The sequence below is a fragment of the Pantherophis guttatus genome, chromosome 4, assembly GCF_059756535.1.
Source record: "Pantherophis guttatus breed Tessera chromosome 4, ASM5975653v1, whole genome shotgun sequence".
NCBI lineage: Eukaryota > Metazoa > Chordata > Lepidosauria > Squamata > Colubridae > Pantherophis > Pantherophis guttatus.
This window is the reverse complement of record NC_142066.1, coordinates 146,309,749-146,319,209: the sequence shown is the minus strand read 5'-3', so window position 1 is coordinate 146,319,209 and position 9,461 is coordinate 146,309,749.

Here is a 9,461-nt window from a genome sequence, read left to right as displayed (position 1 = left end):
TGCCCCCACGGAGAGGGCTCATAACTTGGGTGTCCTCCTGGATGCACGGCTGTCTTTAGAAGATCATTTGACGGCCGTGGCCAGGGGGGCTTTTTATCAGGTTCGCCTGATACGCCAGTTACGCCCCTTTCTAGATCGGGACTCCCTACGCACAATCACTCAGGCACTTGTCACTTCCCGCCTGGACTACTGCAATGGTCTCTACATGGGGCTCCCCCTGGGGTGCACCCGGAGGCTCCAGCTGGTCCAGAACGCGGCCGCGCAGGGGACTATGGGGGCGACGAGGCGCTCCCATGTGACACCTCTCCTGCACGAGCTGCACTGGCTCCCGGTGGTCTTCTGGGTGCGCTTCAAGGTGTTGGTGACCACCTTTAAAGCGCTCCATGGCTTAGGGCCGGGGTACTTACGAGACCGCCTTCTGCCACCAATAGCCTCCTACTGGCCAGTACGCTCGCACAGAGTGGACCTCCTCAGGGTGCCATCCGCCAGACAATGTCAGCTGGCGACCCCCAGGGGGAGAGCCTTCTCTGTGGCGGCGCCCACCCTCTGGAATAACCTCCCCCCAGAGATACGTACAATAACAGACCTCCGGATTTTTCGTCGGGCCCTGAAAACCTATTTATTTCAACTAGCTAGGCTGGCTTGAGTTAAATTTTAAATTGATTTTAAATTGGGTTGTTTTAATTTACGGCCAAAATATTTAATTATTTTAAACTGTTTTTAAATTTTGTATGTTCTGTTTTTTACTTTGGCTGTTCACCGCCCTGAGTCCTATTTGGAGAAATATATGGAAATTCCATTTCCATAGAAATGGAAACAAACAAACAAACAAATAAATCCTTAAGCAAATTTAACTTCTCCCATTGATTTTGCTGGTCAGAAGCAGGCTAGAAAGGTCACAAACCTGACCCTGAGGCACTGTAAATATATGACAGTTGCCAAATGCCTGAATTTTGATCACGTGACTATGGGCATGCTGCAGTGGTCATCAGCACTGTTGTAAATTTGAATGGTTGTAAGCAGGGGTGACATCTACTTACCTTCCCTACCGGTTCAGAAGTGCACGCGTCATGTGGGCGTGCTCGCTCCGCTTGCGCACACACGGTACATGCACACATGGACCCTTTGCACATGTGCAAACCTTTCTGTGCATGCACAGAGGGTAAAAAACAGGTTACTTCCTGGTTAAAACCAGGAAGTAATGACAACCGGGCGGGTGGGCGGAGCCTCGCGCTGCCATCGCTACCGGTTCTCCGAACTACCTGCCACCATCATTACCGGTTCAGCTGAACCGGTAACATTTCACCCTTGGTTGTAAATTGAGGACTACCTGTGTGAATTCTTCTGAGATGACCACTAACTTCACGTCCCCAAAGTTGGTGAAACAAAACAGCTGGTTTTCTCCTTCCCAGTTTTTATGTTGGAAGTTTTAAAGGGTTTTTCAATGGAATCTTGCCCTTTAACCTCCAAAGGAAACATTCAGCCCAATTTATTAGGAGTTGACAGTTTTAAGCAGCCTATTGGATTTCTAAAACCTTCACCAGGTTTGAAGTACTTTGAAGGTCCACCTTTCTATTCTCTGCAAAATTACAGAAATGGAAGTGTCCAAAAATGTAAAATTTGCCAAATCTAGGGGATGTAGCAGTGGTGAAATCCAATTTTTTTTACTACCGGTTCTGTGGGCGTGGTTTGGTGGGCATGGTGTGGCTTGGTGGGCATGGCTTGGTTGGTGTGGCAGGGGAAGGATACTGTAAAATCTCCATTCCCACCTCACTCCAGGGGAAGGATACTGCAAAATCCCCATTCCTTCCTCACTCCTGGGGGAAGCATATTGCAAAACCTCCATTCCCACCCCACTCTGGGACCAGCCAGAGGTGGTATTTGCCGGTTCTCCAAATTACTCAAAATTTCTGGTACTGGTTCTCCAGAACTGTCAGAACCTGCTGGATTTCATCACTGGGATGTAGGTGCAGGTTAGTTGCTTCTTTCATAGGCAGAAACATTCACTGCTTTTCTATTTATCTAAGCTACCATTTCTGTATTCAATGATTGTTGATTTTCACCAGCTAAATGCTTGCTGTCCCAAAGAAGCCTCTACATAAATTTGTGCTTGAAAAACAAACTGACATTTGACAAATGATTATATGTTTAATCCTAACTATTTGCATCTAGAAATGATCTGGAAAATCTCGGAAGAAGATTGTGGTTTTTAAATTCAGGCCTCTAATCCTATTTTATTGCCTAGCATTTGTAAATTGGGGTTAATGACATCTTGAGGAGTGGTTTGGGCAAACACAATAATGCAAGCAATAAAGGAAGCTTTAATAAAAACCAAAGGATTCCCAGGGAATAGTTTTTATCATCCATCTTCTGCCACCTCCAGTTTAATTCTTTCTGTGAGTAATTGGACCATGACACAAGACCAAGTCTCAGAACGCCAAGCTTCAATTAAGAGCAAATGTACAGAAAAGCTAAAAACAACAACAACAACAAAAAACCAACCAGGCTATTCTCCTGAAGAGGCAATGATGTGATGTCAAAGGATTTTAGAAATTATACTTTTTCACCCAGTGGCTTTCATCTGGATATCTAAGGCACAAAAAAATGGCTGCAAAACAGCCTTAGCAATCCCAACCTAGAAGTGTTCTCAGAAATAAATCAGATGGATGGATGGCTTGATTTCAATTAAAGGAAGGAAAAGCTAGATGTGTAGATCTTAAAAGGATGCCTTCAATTTGTGCAAAGGGTGAGAAACAGTGGTGGGTTGCCCCCGGTTTGGACCGGTTCGCAAGAACTGGTAGTAAAACTGGCAGGAGGCTCCGCCCACTGACCCGGACATCATCATAGGTGATCTGCGCGCATGATGCGAACCAGTAGTAAAGGTACCATTTCCCCTGGTGAGAAATGTCTGAAGTCGAAAATGCGTAGGAAAGGGCTGCCAGATAGGGGTCAGCAGGCTCCTCCTCCTCCTCCTCCTCCTCCTTCTTCCTAGCATATTCCCACAAGTGCAGGGTCCACTTTTCGGATCATTGAGCACCACTTTGCATGGTCAGCTGCGTCTCTAGGGCGCAGGCCTGCAGCTTGCATATCTTTTTTGATGGTGTCTTGCCATCTCTGTTTTGGGTGAACCATGAGATCGCTGGCCATTGACTTCTAGTTGGTAGGCAGTCTTGGCAACGGTGGGAGGTCCTGCTCTCAGGACATGTCCATACCAGCGGAGCCGGCCTTCTCTCATCCTCTCTATAATTGGTGCCACACCAAAATGTTGTTGAATGGTGTCATTTGTGATTTGGTCGAGAAGGGAGATGCCCAATATCCAACGGAGCATTCGCATTTCCATGGCATGGAAATAGTTTTCGGGTCCTGTTGTTGCTGCCAGGCAAGGATGACAAATATCGAACATGTGGAGGAAAGAAAGGGCTGCCGTGCAGGGGTCAGCAAATTGCAAGATAGATTGATTTCATTTGGTTGGTTAGTGTATTCCATAAATGTTTGTGATTGATTGAAGCAGTTTTATCACGGTAAACATTTGTTTGTTAAACTGGGTTAAATGTAAGCTCTTTGCTATTTAATGTGGGCTTCTGCCTTTGGTTGCTATATATCCTATTTGGATCTACTGGCAAAGTGGGAAAACTCAATGCCTTGAAATGGCTTCTTTTATGGATCAGTGTTACATCCTCCATGCACCCTTTAAACTGAGGGGTCCTTGGTGGTCTCTGTGCTTGCTTGTTTCTCTTGCAGACATTTTATTACCCTAACTAGGTAACATCATCAAAATCCTTTAAGCTGATTTTGTATTAATGATTGGAGACATCCACTGATAGAAAAAAAAAATCAATGGCTATGTCATTGTCCCTTTTTATTTGTGTTGCTTTGATGGTCTCGGACACCATCTTGAATTTTTAAGTGTCTTGTGGATGCCTCTATGCATCATGACTTTTAAGTCAATTTGCATACAGGTGATCCTCAACTTATAACTACAATCAAAGCAGGAGGTGGTCATTAAGTGAGCCATGCCTGCTTTATGACTTTTTTTGGCTGTTAAGCGAATCACTGCTGTTGTTAAGTAAATCATGTGGTTAGTAAGTGAACCCAGCTTGCCTCATTGACTTTGTTTGTCAGAAGCTGGTTGAAAGTTAACGAATTGCAATTGTGTGACCTGAAGATATTGCTGTTGTACATTCATTTTGGCTGACAAAATGTTGATCAAATGCTGCAACAATCGTCAAGTGGGAGGTCTGGTTGTAAGTCACTTTTTTTTTAGGACTGGCATAATCCTGAATAGACATTCAACAGATGGTCATAAGTCGAGGACTACCTGTATTTCAATATACTTGGACTTAGTCCTATTTTTGCAGCGTGATTAACTTAATCAACGACTAACCCAATCAGATCTTCAGAATAGTGGTTCCAGCAGCACACAATTGTAATCTATGGGTCAGAGATCACCAGGTGTGGGATGTAGACTCTTGACTTAAAATAGTTTTTGTGGTTTGAGCTATGAGAGTACTGGCAGTGCTTCATTACATTATATTACAGCATTCATTACATTCATAACAACAGGAAGCATTACTTGGCCAACTGGTGAATGAAAGTTCTGCTATATAATGTTATTAGCTGCCAAGAGTTGCCTTGCGGTGATATGACTGGCAAAAAGAAATTTAAAGAAAGTAAGAAAGAGAAAGAAAGAAAAAGAAAGAAAGAAAGAGAAGGGAAGGAAGGAAAGAAGGAAGGAAGGAAGGAAAGAAAAAGAAAGAAGGAAAGGAAGAAAAAAGAAAGAAAGAAAAGAAAGAGAAAGAAAGAAAGAAAGAAAGAAAGAAAGAAAGAAAGAAAGAAAGAAAGAAAGAAAGAAAGAAAGAAAGAAAGAAAGAAAGAGGCTGGTGTTTCAATACTTCTTTTTCCTCTAATTCTTTTTTTTTGGGGAATAAGTAAGCCATGTTTCCACAATGTGATGGACCTCATGAAGTTAGCTCAGGACAACATAAGACCAGGACTCGATGTTCCCAAAATATACTAATGTTGTTCCAGTTAAGTATCTTTGAGAGTAGAACTATCATAGTACCTACACTTCTATGGAGAATAACTGTGATAGAATGTAGTGAGGTGGACTCTCAAGAATGCATTCCAGAGGAGTAAGAGACAACTCAGTCCAGATATTACGTGTGAGGGAAAGAGGGTGCCGACAGAACCTCCCTAATACTTCACATGTTGTAGACACATATATTGTATATGTAGTGCTCAGTCTGGGGTAAAATAATAAAGAATTCTGCTTGGAAGAGTTGCCCTGTGTCCTTCTTGGATTTAGGCCTGACAATATCTTGTAGACTTGTTCATGTCTGTTGGGTTTGTGGATGCAAGAGTTTCCAGAAGAAGGAGCAGATTATGAATTTTGATGCAAATATGGCAACTCTTAAGACTTAAATGTATATAAGGGCAGGATTTGTATCACATATTTATCACACATGGGCCATCATTTTGTCACACTCTTAATGAGCTACAGGTACCAGTGACAAGGGGCCTTTTCTGTGGTGTTCCATCTTTATGGAATACTGTGTGTCTGTGTGTGTGTGTGCACGTGTGTGTGTGTGTGTGTGTGTGTGTGTGTGTGTGTGTCTTTATGTTTGCATACAGGTCTGGATGCACCAGTCTATTTTTTCATTTTATTTTGGATCTAAGTACTTTTGCTATTCTGATAAATATTTAAGTGTTTGTTAGGTTTACTGTTTTAAAATTGTTCACCACATTTTAAGAGAGTTTTGTATCTTTCATCCCAGTTGTAATTCTGAATTTCTTAACTTGTAGATAATTTTGGAACCTCATCATTATTGTTCTATGAAGCAAAATGTGTTTCTGCCATCCAGCTGAGTTTCTGGAAGGGCCCAGCAGGATACACGTGGATTGATGCCCTTTCTCCTTGTCATTTTCCTCCTCTATGGCAAGGTCAAAATGGTGGCCACTTATCTTTCATAGTCAGAGTCCAATTGGACTGTCAGCTGAGTGTGACTTCAATACTGGTTTTGGGAAGTATTCTATACCAACTTTGGGGGCAATAGATTACTCTAACAAGGTGCAGGACAGGTCTCTTACCCTAGGATCTCTCTTGACTAAGGAAGTTGTTGTCTTCAGGATCCATAGTTTTATCCTACTACAAGGTAGAATCAGCCTCTGTAATAAATTAAAGGCAGCACAAGACTGAAAACTCTATAGCTCAAGACAGACATGTTGAGGTGAGGTGTAACTCTGACACCTACTTGCTGTGCTGTAAAATATTTGCTTGTTCACAAGGCTGCTTCCAGCCAATGTCCAAGAAAATGTCTAGCAAGAGCAAGGAACGGTGGAGAAAATAAGAGGTGAACACCGTGAAGGTTACAAAGGTGATTGTGAGCTTCCAGGAACAGCTGGCAATTAATTTCCGCTATAGAGACCTTCACACTATTGGCAACTGCATGCAGCCTGCTGTGCCCTTCAAGTCTTCCTATAGTTCTTCATATTGACTCAAGGAACCCGTTCTGTCTGAGCACTCATGCCTTTTCCTTCTCAGCCAGAAACTGTAAGGTGCAGTCGAGGTCTTCTCCAGTCTGTTGTTCTGATGAAAGAGACTGAGATTCCCAGTGCAAGAATAAAGCATTCCAGGGAACGAGGCCATATGCACAACAGTGCAGTCTCAGACAACTGGAAGGCCAGATCCTGAATGAAGAGATTAAAGAGAATCTAAGGCATCAAATAAAAGTTCAGAACATGTTTGCTGCATTTGTGCTTAATATGGTAAAGATTACTGCAAAGGGGGCAGTACAGTGGTGAGTTGCCCCCGGTTCGCACCGGTTTTATAGAACCGGTAGTAAAACTGGCAGGAGGCTCCGCCCACTGACCATGACGTCATCAAAATGCTTCTGCGTATGGCAGAAGCTTCTGCACTTGCAGCCCCATTGCGAACCAGTAGTAAAGGTAAATAGAACCCACTCCTGGGGCAGTAACTGCTGTATAAGATCACCTTGTGACCTCATGACATACACCTGATATAAATTGCTGTATAAAATCCACCATGGCACATGGCACCAAGGTACACAGGATTTAAGTGAAACTTTACTGTGTTTTCTGCTAAATAAAGTTTTTGTTTACAATTTCCACCTTGGTGTGTTCAACTTTGGGCATGGGCTCATCAGGCTGTGGATCTAGCATTGGACTGGGATAGCAGTTCTCCAGATCAGCGATTCCCAACTCGTGGTCTGTGGACTGGTACCAATACATGGCCCATTAGAAATCAGCAGTCTATACAAACAGTGGGCAAGTGTGTGAAGCTCCATTCGTGCCTTTGTGGGACCTAGGTTGTATGCACAAATCAGGGGTGGGATTCTACCGGTTTGGATCGGTTCAGGCGAACTGGTAGCTCCGACGATCAGCTGGGCCCACTCAACCGCCCCTGTGCTTTACTTACCTTTATTTCCTTTGTTTGAAGCCTAGCTGATCAGCACAGCAGAGTGGATTGCCGTGCCTCAGCTGTTTTATTCACCAGGGCTGCAGTAGAAGGTAAGTTTTAGAGCTGAATTCAAATGCACCACCCACCCACGGAGCAAACTGGTTATTATACCGGTTGAATCCCACCACTGGCACAAAATCACCACTTTCATCTCCATTGCTGCTGCAGATCTAAGCCAGAAAGTTTGGTGACCGTGGCTCTAGATGACCTGGGATTATAGCTCTCACATTTTTGCCCCAACTGGCTGGGAATTCTGAATGTAGCAGTCCCAAATCAATGGTCGGCAATTGAAGAAGAAAAATGTGGGGTATTCAACATCTGGGCCTATAAAACTGGCAAAGGGTCTAGGAGTATTCTGTATACTTAAAGGTAAAGGTAAAGGTTCCGCTTGTCCAGTTGAGTCCCAACTCTAAGGGATGATGCTCATGTCTGGTTCTTGGCTGAGGGAGCCAGCGCTGACATTTCCATGGTCATATGACTAGCATAACTATATGTCAAGGCGCACAGAAAGCTGTTACCTTCCCACAAAATAGTGCCTATTTAGTCACATTTTGCATGCTTTCGAACTGCTAGGTGGGCAGGAATTGGGACAAATGATGGGAGCTCACCCCATCATTCAATGCATGGGTCTTGAACCTGGCTAGTCAGTTTTCCAGCTGAGAAGCTCAGTGTCTTTAACCGCTGAACCATTCCTTTCCAATAATATTAAAAATATAAATATGAAAATCCAATAATAGATTGAATTAGCTAAGAATTTACCCACTCTATTATCACTATCAGTTCTTCAGGGCTTCAGATCTTGAAATGGCAAGGACTGGAACTGGGAGAAAGGCGCATTCTCATATTTTAAGATGGTTCTTTTAATCCATACAGCCAGTATAGTGTACTGGTGAAGGTATTAGGCTCGCTCCAGGAGACCCAGGTTCAAATCCTGCCTCACCCATGGAAAGCTTTTGGTCAATCATTGTTTTGTAGCCCAACTGGTTTTATGTGGTTGTAATTGGGGAGGGGGGGGAGGGGAGGACAGGAGGAGGGAATAATTTCTGAATGAAAGATTACTAAGGATAATGGATGTTGCAGGACACCAATTACCTGCTTATCAACAACTTTCAAATTGCTAATTGGTGCTGTAGCTGATGCAGTCTAACATCATCTAGTTGAAAACAAGCTCTTTCCACCTGAACCAGAGGTGGGTTTCAGCAGATTCTGACCAGTTCTGAAGAACCACTAGTGGAAATTTTGAATAGTTTGGAGAACTGGTAGTAAAAATTCTGAAAGGCCCCGCCCCCATTTATTCTCTGCCTCCCAAGTCCCAGCTGAGCGGGAGGAAATGGAGATTTTGCAGTATCCTTCCCCTGGAATGGGGTGGGAATGGAGAATTTACAGTATCCTTCCCCTGCCACGCCCACCAAGTCACGCCCACCAAGCCATGCCATGCCTACCAAGTCACACCCACAGAACCGGTAGTAAAAAAATTTGAAACCCACCACTGACCTGAACAGAAAGGAAATTGTCTGAACAGCAGAGGAACAAAAACAAAAAAACCAGTTCCCTTTAACACCATCAACAACATCTACCTATTCCAAGTTTTTGGGAAGGACTTAATAGGTGGATAAAATGCCAGATCTAATCTAGACATCTGGCTGACTGTTTCACCAACCAAAATAAATGTATATAACTCCCAATGTCTCTGGGCAGTTGGTATAAAATATACGTAATATACAAATCTAATTAATTAATGAATTTATCTATCCGAAGTGCACCAAGTTGGGGAAGGCTGGATTACAATAATTTATTGACCAATTGCAAAAAATACACAAAAAACCCCCTTCTTTATTTTTTTAAAAACATCTGAAGCAGATTACAAAAAGCAATTCAATGAGAAGGGTAAGCAAACAGGATAGTGTACAGGTAGTCCTTGATTTACAACCAAAATTTCTATTGCTAAGCAAGACAATAATTGAGTTTTGCCCCATTTTATGAT